Source organism: Cupressus sempervirens, chromosome 11 (genome assembly GCF_028749045.1).
Source record: "Cupressus sempervirens isolate cs-2001-9-10 chromosome 11, ASM2874904v1, whole genome shotgun sequence".
In the NCBI taxonomy this organism is placed as follows: Eukaryota; Viridiplantae; Streptophyta; class Pinopsida; order Cupressales; family Cupressaceae; genus Cupressus; species Cupressus sempervirens.
Genome location: NC_143128.1, coordinates 500,121,821 through 500,131,908, shown reverse-complemented (window position 1 = coordinate 500,131,908; position 10,088 = coordinate 500,121,821).

The following is a 10,088-nucleotide window of genomic DNA, read 5'->3' as shown; positions in this document are numbered from 1 at the left end:
ATACTAATGTTTGAGCAATGAGATTTTTATGGTAGGCTTACAACTCTAAAATGAACCTTCCTATAGAAAATGAGAACATTTTGAGCTCATATGAAAAACTTACTAAAAATAGTAACCATCATATCTACTAGTCCTTATTAAAATTGAAAAGGGTGAAAACAAAATATTTTTGGGTTATGCAAGATTGCCCTTACACCCAGGATGCTCCTGCATCAGACACCCCAAGTGACCCCGTTATGTCTCAGGTTTTTAGAGGAAAACCAAGACGGTTGACCTCCTCCTCTGCTAGCCATGATGAATCCTCAACTGGTCTCCCTTTCTATTTGACCAGATATTTCTCATAAGTTTTGTTTCTAGTATTTTTTCCAATACGACTGTCTAGTATCTCCTCAATCTCCTTGGTAGCTGAACTAGCTATTGGAATGCGCTATTGTGCTTTTGCAACTTCATCTCCATCACCTCCTTCATAATACTCCATCAAATCTGAAATATTAAATACTAGTGAAATATTTAGTTCAGCAGGAAACTCCACTTCATATGCATTTCTAGAATCATGCATCTTCACTATCTTGCACAATCCAAACACCTTCATCTTTAGCTTATTATATGTAACTACTAGAAAACACTCCATTCTCAAATGAACCATGACTTCATCTCCAATCTGAAATCCCTTATATCTCCTTTTTATATCTACCTTAGCCTTATATTGTGTATTCATCTTTATGATGTACTTCCTCACCTCCTCATGGATGTTCTTCAAATGTTTAGCAAAATCTTTTGCTTCAACACTACTTATCTCTCCCTTATCCAACTTCCTCAATTCAGAAACATTTTTGGGACTACTCCCATATACAATTTGGAATGGATTTTTACCAGTACTCCTATTGATAGAATTATTATATGCAAATTATGCTTGTGGTAAAATAATATCCCATCCTTTTGGTTTATCTCCGACCAAGAATCTCAACAAGTTTCCCAAACTGTGATTCACAGCATATGTCTGTCCATCAGTCTATAGATGATGTGATGAACTGACATCAAATATGTCTTCAACTTCTTCTATAATGTATGCCAGAAATACCCAACAAATTTGGTATCTCTATCTAAAATTATACTTTTTGGCAGACCATGTAATCTCACCACTTCTCTGAAAAATAACTCTACTACATGAACAACATCACTAGTCTTCCTACAAGGAATAAAATGTGTCATCTTTGAAAACCTGTCAACCACCACAAGAATAGAATCATGCCTATGCTATGTCCTTGGTAATCCAAGAGAAAAATCCATTCTGACATCCTGCCACAGCTTCTCTGGTACATGTAATGGCTGATAAAATCCTATATTCTGGTTCACTCTTTCACCATCTGACATACTCGACAACTTTGTACAAACTTTTTCACATCTTGCTGTAACTCTACCCAGTAATAATTTTTAGCTTCCAAATTTATAGTTTTATCTCTGCCAAAATGTCAAGCCAATCCTCCACTATGCTTCTCCTTGATGAGGTTCTCTCTTATTGAACTTCTTGGAATGCACAACTGGCTTCCTTTGAACAACATATTTTCTTGGATCATAAAATCCAACCACTTTGTCATGTCAAGTGTAACAGGTTTTGTACAAGCCTTCCATGCTTCACCAAAATCAGGATCATCTAGATACAATGTACTAAGTTCCTTAAACCCAACCACCTCTATCTACATTTTTGTTAGCAAAAGTTGTCTTCTACAAAGAGCATCTGCAACTTTGTTAGACTTCCCACTTCTATGTTTCAAAAAAAATTTATAACTCTACAAAAACTCAACCCACTTTAAATGCCTTTGGTTCAATTTTCCTTGCTATTCAAGTATTGCAAAGCTTGATTATCAGTATATAAAACAAACTCCTTGGGAAGAAGATAGTGTCTACACTTCTTCAATGCTTGAACTATGGCATAAAATTCATGATCATAAAAAAAAAAATTCTTTTTGCATCATTCAACTTCTCATTAAAATAAGCAACAAACCTACCTTCTTGGCTCAAAACAACTCCTATTGCAGTACCACTAGCATCACAATCTACTTGAGACACCTTGTTAAAATCAAGAAGTGCTAAAATATGTTGCTCGATAACCTTTTGTTTCAATAGATTGAAACTCTTATTTGTGCCTGCAGTCCACTTAAACTCTTTCCTATCCCCTCTAATTGTTTCAATCAAGTGTCCACAAATACTGCTAAAACTTCCTATGAATTTTCTGTAATATGTAGTCAGTCCATGAAAAGATCTTACCTCTATCACACTCCTTGGAGTAGGCCATTCAAGGATAGCCTTCACTTTCTCTAGGTCCATTTTCAGACCTTCTCCTAAGACTACAAATCCTAGGTATACCAACTCCTTCTTGTTAGGATAAACCACAGACAAAAATAAAAACTACATGCAAATATAACCAATAACTGAAAAAATAATAGATCACACAGAAATGAACACAAGGCACCAAGATTTAATGTGGTTCACCCAATCCCTGGGCTACATCCACCAAACAACAAGTCCGATCTTATTACAATCTAGTGATTACAACTTGATTACAATCTGTAATCCCTTACAGCTCAATACCACCACAAGAACCAATTTCGCATCACAACATAATGAAAAATACCCAACCCTAAGCCCTTTTATACAAGTATTAAACCGCTTTAGGGTTATAACATGTCGGCCATATTTTGGGCATAATATGTTAGCTACCATGTCAGCTACGGCCTAATTTTTTTTTTATGAAGTATGTACAGTACTTTCCTGATCAGTCACCACAATCTAACAATCTCCCACTTGGGGACTGATCGAGCTCCACACTAAACAACAATCTCTCACTTGGAGACTAATCCTATAGCAATACCACTACCACATGGGGCTCCCACTAGAGCAAACCACCCTGGACTCTACTGTTCTTTTATTCATGTTTAGTCTAAAAGACCAACCGAAGCTGAAGAGGAGTTCAGCTTCTCCCTTGTTACAACCTTTGTCAACATATCTGCTGGATTTTCATTGGTATGTATCTTCTCCAACTTTAACTGTCCATCCTCCAAAATTGATCGAATGAAATAGTACCGCAACTGTATGTGTTTGGTCTTAGAATGCAAAGCTGAATTCTTAGCAAGATGAATGGCACTCTGACTATTTGTGAACAAATAATTATCCTTCTGAGGATGTCCCAATTCTTCCAAGAAGAACTGAAGCCATATCATCTCCTTGGCTGCCTTTGTAGCAGAAACATACTTTGCCTCTGTAGTGGATAGAGCATTAATCTTTTGTAATCGAGAAATCCAGCTCACGGCTGCCCCACCAACAGTAAAGACATAACCTATAGTACTCCACCTGGTATCAATATCCCCATCCAAATTTGAGTCAACATAGCCCTGTAAATCAGTAGTAGAGCCCCCAAAGTGTAAACACTTATTGGATGTTCCTCTCAAATATCTAAGAATCCACTTGATAGCATTCCAATGCTCAAATCCTAGATGACTCATATACCTGCTAACGACTCCCACCGCATGTGCAATATCTGGCCTAGTGCATACCATAGCATACATCAAGCTTCCTACAACTGAAGCATAGGGTACCTTGGACATCTTATCCTCCTCTTCCTATGTCTTGGGACACATTTCCTTAGTCAATTTCAAATAACTGGGTAAAGGTGTGCTGATGGCTTTAGCATTCTCCATAGAGAAACGTTGCAACACCTTCTCAACATAATCAGCTTGAGATAGCATCACTATTCTGTTCTTCCTATCTCTACAAATCTTCATACCAAGGATTTGTTTTTCTGCCCCCAAATCCTTCATAGAAAATGCATGTGCTAATTGGCTTTTCAGCCCTTTAATATGATCCATGTTAGACCCAACTACAAGCATATCATCAAAATATAAACATAAAATAATGTAGCTATCATCATCCAACCTCTTAAAATAAACACAATAATCTAAATGACACCTGTTATATACATGCTCATGCATAAAACTGTCAAATTTCAGATACCATTGCCGAGGTGCTTGCTTTAAGCCATATAAACTTTTCTTCAATTTGCACACTAAGTTCTCCTTACCTTTGACCTCAAAACCCTATGGCTGAGCCATATAACCCTGTGGCTAAGCCATATATATTTCTTCATCCAAATCACCATGAAGAAAGGCTATTTTAACATCCATCTGCTCTAAATGCAAATCTTTAGTAGCCACAAGACTTAAAACAGTACGAATAGAAGTCATTTTAACAACAGGAGAAAATATCTCATCAAAATTAATTCTCTTTTTCTGTGCAAATCCTTTTACAACTAACCTGGCCTTAAATCCTTTCTTACCTCCTTCCTCTTCTTTCAACCTATAAACCCACTTATTCTGTAAAGCCTTTTTACCTACAGGCAACTTGCACAAATCCCATGTCTTATTTTTCAGCAAAGAGTCCATTTCATCTTTCATTGCAGACTCCCACTAAATCTTAGTATCCACCTGCACAGCTTCATCATAACTTTCAGGCTCACTAGCATCAGTAAGTAAAATAGAATACAAAGAGGGAGAAAGCCTTTGTGGAGGTCTAATTTGCCTTGTTGACTGTCTAACATTCACTGGTGTGTGTGGCATTTGTTGTTGCAATTGTTGCACATCATGAGGAATGGCTGGAACATAAGCTTTTGGAGTATCATCTAGCACTACATAATCATCTTATTTCTTCTCATGTTGCTGCAACAGATCTTTGTACAACACTTTCTCATTGAATATGACATCCCGACTTCTAACAATTTTAAGATTTTCAAAATCCCAAAGCCTATAACCAAATTCATTAATGCCATATCCAACAAAGACATATTTCTTTGATTTAGCTTCTAGCTTGGTTCTATTTTCAAAGTCTATGAGAAAAAGCTTCACAACCGAAGGTCTTGAGAAAAGAATAACTCACGTTCTTACCAGTCCATGCTTCCTCTGGAATACCACAACCCAAAGGAGTAGAGGGACCTCTATTAATCAAATATACTACAATATTGATAGCCTCTACCCACATGTGTAAGGGAAACCCAGCATGCAACCTCATGCTCCTTGCACGCTCCATTATAGTCCTGTTCATGCATTCAGCCACTTTATTTTCCTGTGGAGTCTTTGGAACAATTTTCTGTCTACGAATACCATTAGTAGAGCAATAATCTTCAAATTCATGACTGCAATACTCACCACCATTATCAGATCTGAGCCATTTTAATTTCTTGCCAGTCTCATTTTCAACCAAGCATTTTCATTTCTTAAAAGTTTGAAATACATCAGATTTCTATCTAAGGAAATGAACCCATACTTTTCTAGTTGCGTCATCAATAAATGTAACATAATAATGAGAGCCACCAAGGGAAGATACCTGAGCTGGTCCCCATACATCTGTATGCACAAGCTCTAATTTCTCCTTTTTGTTTTCCTTCCCAGTCTTTACAAAACTCACTCTCTTTTGTTTTCCATACACACAAATTTCACAGAAATCCATATTCACACATTTCAGACCTGGTAAAACTTTCTTTGAATGAAGTATTTTCATACCTTTCTCACTCATGTGCCCAAGTCTATTGTGACACAACGCTGTATCAGAATCTACAATAGCTATTTGTTCTCCCTGCTCAACTGCAGCAATTGTTCCTGAACATTCATTTTTCTCTGAAACAATCAAAGTAGAAGGAACAATATGACCTGTACAAAGATATAAGGTGCCTACTTTCACACCTTTTTCTACTACAAGGGAACCTTTTGAAACCTTCCAATTTTTATCATTAAAAGTAACTACACAACCCTCATCACCGAGTTGCCCTGCTGAAATTAAATTCCTTCTTAGTTTTGGAACATGTCTTACCTCATGTAGTAGCCAATGATTCCCATTCTGCAACTTAATCTTAATTGTTCCCTTTCCAACAATCTGACAAGGTTCATTATCCCCCAAATAAACAAGCCCAAAATCCCCTTGGACATAATCAATGAAATAACCTCTATGAGGTGTAGCATGAAATGAAGCACCAGAATCTAAAACCCATGAATCATCAACACTATCTAAAGATAGAAGCAAAGCATCCTCTTCAGATTTGTTACTTACCACATTTGCCTCCTTGTCTCCATTTGATTTATCTCGTTCATTTTTCTTTCGATTCCAGCAATCTTTCTTTTTGTGCCCTAGTTTCCCACAATACCAGCAATCATTTGGTCCTCTGATTGAGACCTCCTCCCCTTTGACTTTCCTCTTGATTTCCCACGATTTCCAGAGTTACTTCCTCTTTCAGTCATTCTGCCCCTGTTTTGTGCATTTAAAGCATTTCCTGATGTAGATCCACCCAAGGATTTTCTATGAGTTTCCTCACTTAAAATAACACCGATCGCATCATCATATTTTAGGGTACTAGATCCAGGAACAAAATTACTCACCGCCATTACCAAGCCATTCCAGCTTTCAGGCAAAGAACACAAAATCAAGAGAGCCCTAATTTCTTCATCAAAATTGATACCCACAGAAGATAATTGACTAGTAATAGTATTAAACTCATTTAAATGATCTGCAATAGATCCACCTTCTGCCATTTTCATATTAAATAAACGCTTCATGAGAAATACCTTGTTTGATGCGGAGGGCTTTTCATACAGTGTCACTAGGGTTTTCATCAAATCTTCTGTCATCTTTGCTTTTGTAATATTAAATGCCACTGATGGTGCCAAGCATAACCGAATGCTTCTGAGTGCCTTTCTGTCCAAAAGATCCCATTCAGCCTCTGACATAGTTCCTTGATTCTTGGCTTTGCCTTCCAACGGCTTCCATAAATCCTTCTGATATAGATAGTCTTCCATTAGCATCTTCCATAACTGGAAGTTCTGCCCATTAAACCTATCAACCCTCAGCTTACCCTCATCTGCCATCGCTCCCACTCAATCGTGAGACTCCCACTTAACCGTGAGAATTTCCTACAGAGGATAACTGAAAGACAACCTCGCTCTGATACCACTTGTTAGGATAAACCATAGACAGAAATAAAAACTACATGCAAATATAACCAATAACTGAAAAAATAATAGATCACACAGAAATGAACATAAGGCACCAAGATTTAACGTGGTTCACCCAATCCCTGGGCTACGTCCACCAAACAACAAGTCTGATCTTATTACAATCCAATGATTACAACCCGATTACAATCCGTAATCCCTTACAGCTCAATACCACAATCTAACACTTCTTTACAAAATCACACTTCTTCAAGTTGATCAACAACTTTTCTTCCCTTGACTTTTCAAACACTTTGCGAATATGAATCAAATGCTCCTCCAATGTCTTACTAAAGATCAATATATCATCTAGGTAAACAATGAAAAACTTACCTAGAAACTCTTTCAATACCTCATTCATGACCCTCATGAAAGTGCTTGGTGCATTGGTTAGCCCAAAAGGCATGACTAACCACTCATATTGTCCTCCCATTGTCTTGAAAGTAGTCTTCCTCTCATCATCTTCCCTGATATGAATCTGATGGTACCCACTCTTCATATCTATCTTTGTGAAATACTGAGCTCCACTCAAACAGTCCATAATATCATCCATCCTCAACAAAGGGTATCTATAAATGATGTTGATCTTGTTGATAGCATGAGAATCTGTACACATCCTCCATTCTCCATTCTTCTTTGGTGCTAACACTACTGGTACAACACATGGACTCAAACTCTCTCAAATCAACCCCTTCTGCAACAACTCATGAACTTGCCTATTCAACTCTTCACTTTTTGCTAGTGTCATTCTATGCACTGCCTTGTTTGGAAAATTGGATCCTTGAACCAAATCCATATGGTGACTAATCTTCCTCATTGGGGGAAATCCATCAAGTACATTATCTGATGCAATATCAAAAAACTCTTCCAATATATCTACAACTTCTATAAGTATGTCCTCTACTTCTTCTTTACTATCTTTAAGAATTATAGAAAAACACATATGCTTATGTTTCATAACTTTAAGAAACTCTTTTCCATCAACAAAACTTATTTTTGCAGCACTACATACCTTTTCTTCTTTATCCTTCCATGGCTTCAACTTATGTTTCACTCTATCCTTTGTTAGAGTGTAGGTATTGTCTCGCCTATCATGTACAACATGCCTATCAAATTTCCATGGCCTTCCCAACAATATATGAAACATGTCCATAGGTATGATATCACAAAGTACCTCATCCTGGTATCTCCCAATCTTGAACTTCACTGAGCACTACTCATTGACCATAACCTTGTCATCATCTTGCACCCAAGCAATACGACATGGATGCGGGTTTTCTTGTCTCGTCAACTTCAACTTGATGACCATCATTTTTGACACTAGATTGTTAGTACTTCTACCATCAATGATCACATCACAACACTTATCTACACATCTGCACCTTGTTTGAAACAAACTCCTTTGATCAAGTTCATTCTCACCACTCAACAGGACTCTTTTGTTAACTAGGACTTCTCCTCTTTCAACATCTTTAGAATGTGAGGATCTGGCATCTTTATCAACATGTGCAACTATGGCCTGACCTTCTATTCTTTGATCTATTCTTCCTTGGCTCTGGGTACATTCAAAATCTCTATGCCCTTCTTCTCCACAGTGAAAACATTTCCCACGGAAGCCTCCTCTTCCAAATCCTTGTCCTCTACCTCTTCCTCTCTAATATTTATTGTTCTAATCATGGAAATGATTAGAATTAATTCCCCTTTGGTTTTGGTTGCTACTTCGAGCATCATCCTTGTTCTTTTGATCATCATTACAACCTACATAAGATCATCCACCAGATCCTCCACCATGACCTCTTCCACTATTCTTATTGTCAAAATTCTTGCTTAGTTTCTCCTTAACTCTTAGGGAAAACTAGTATGCCTCCTCAATATTGTTCATTCAAACTAGACTCAACTCATCCTTAATGCCATTAAGATAATAGATAACTTTCTCCTTATCATCTTCTGCATGGCCAGTTCTAATGAGAACTTGATAGAACTCCTTGGTATACTCTTGAATAGATTTTCTTGCTTGCTTTATTCCTTGCATCTTCTTTAACAGATCAAGCTCATATTCCATAGGAATGAATTGTAACTTCATTTTAGCTATCATTTGATCCCATCTAATGATTTTGTCCTTTCCCTTTCTATTTCATTTTAACTGAACCTCATGCCACTAGATCTTTGCATGTCGCTTCAATTTTGCCTTTGCAAACTTGATCCTACCTGGATCCTCAATGTCTTCATACTCAAAGTACTCCTCTAGTTCATTGATCCAATCGATTAGTTATTTTGGGTTAAGATTTCTTGAAAAATGTGGGAATCTCAAACTTAGGTCTTTTTCCAATCTTGGAGATGGCCCTAAAAAGCCTCTCTTCCTCTAGGTTTAGAACTGCCTCTGCTTCAGCATTTTCTTCTACTTCATCCTCATCCTTGCTTTCATCTCTTATATGAAGATTCATTCCTCTACACATTTGTTCTTCCAATGCTTGTATTTTTCTTTGGAGGGCTCAAAAACCCTTAGGCGTAACACCTTTAGCTCTTCAACCACATTCTCTTCGTGGAGGAATTTTCACGCTTCTATTGAAACCCTAGTGCAAAATGCTTCACAATTGGCAATCTGTCTACATGCTCAGCCCAAACCACAATCCTGGTGAGAATTGCCTCACAGTCGGCAATCTATCCACACACTCAAGAACTCTAGCTCTGATACCACTTGATGTAGGGGACTCCCCTTAATACCATAAATTCATAACAAAAATAAAGAAAAAATAGAAATTACGAGAATAAAATATGAAATTCTTATTATTACTGCAAATGCAAAATTACAGAATTCTCAATTACAATATGCTAACCCAAATGGACACCTTCATTACAATAATTTGCAAGACAGTGTTACAAACTATCACCAAAAGTTGTCCTCAACAATCTTTAGGCCTTTCTTAAATAGGTAATTTTATGTTGCCTGGGAAGGTTCAAGATGCTTAAACTATATACCTAGGGCCAACAGACCATAACAATACACATAGAGTCGGCCAAATACATCTTTGACAAATTATTATAGAAATTTTG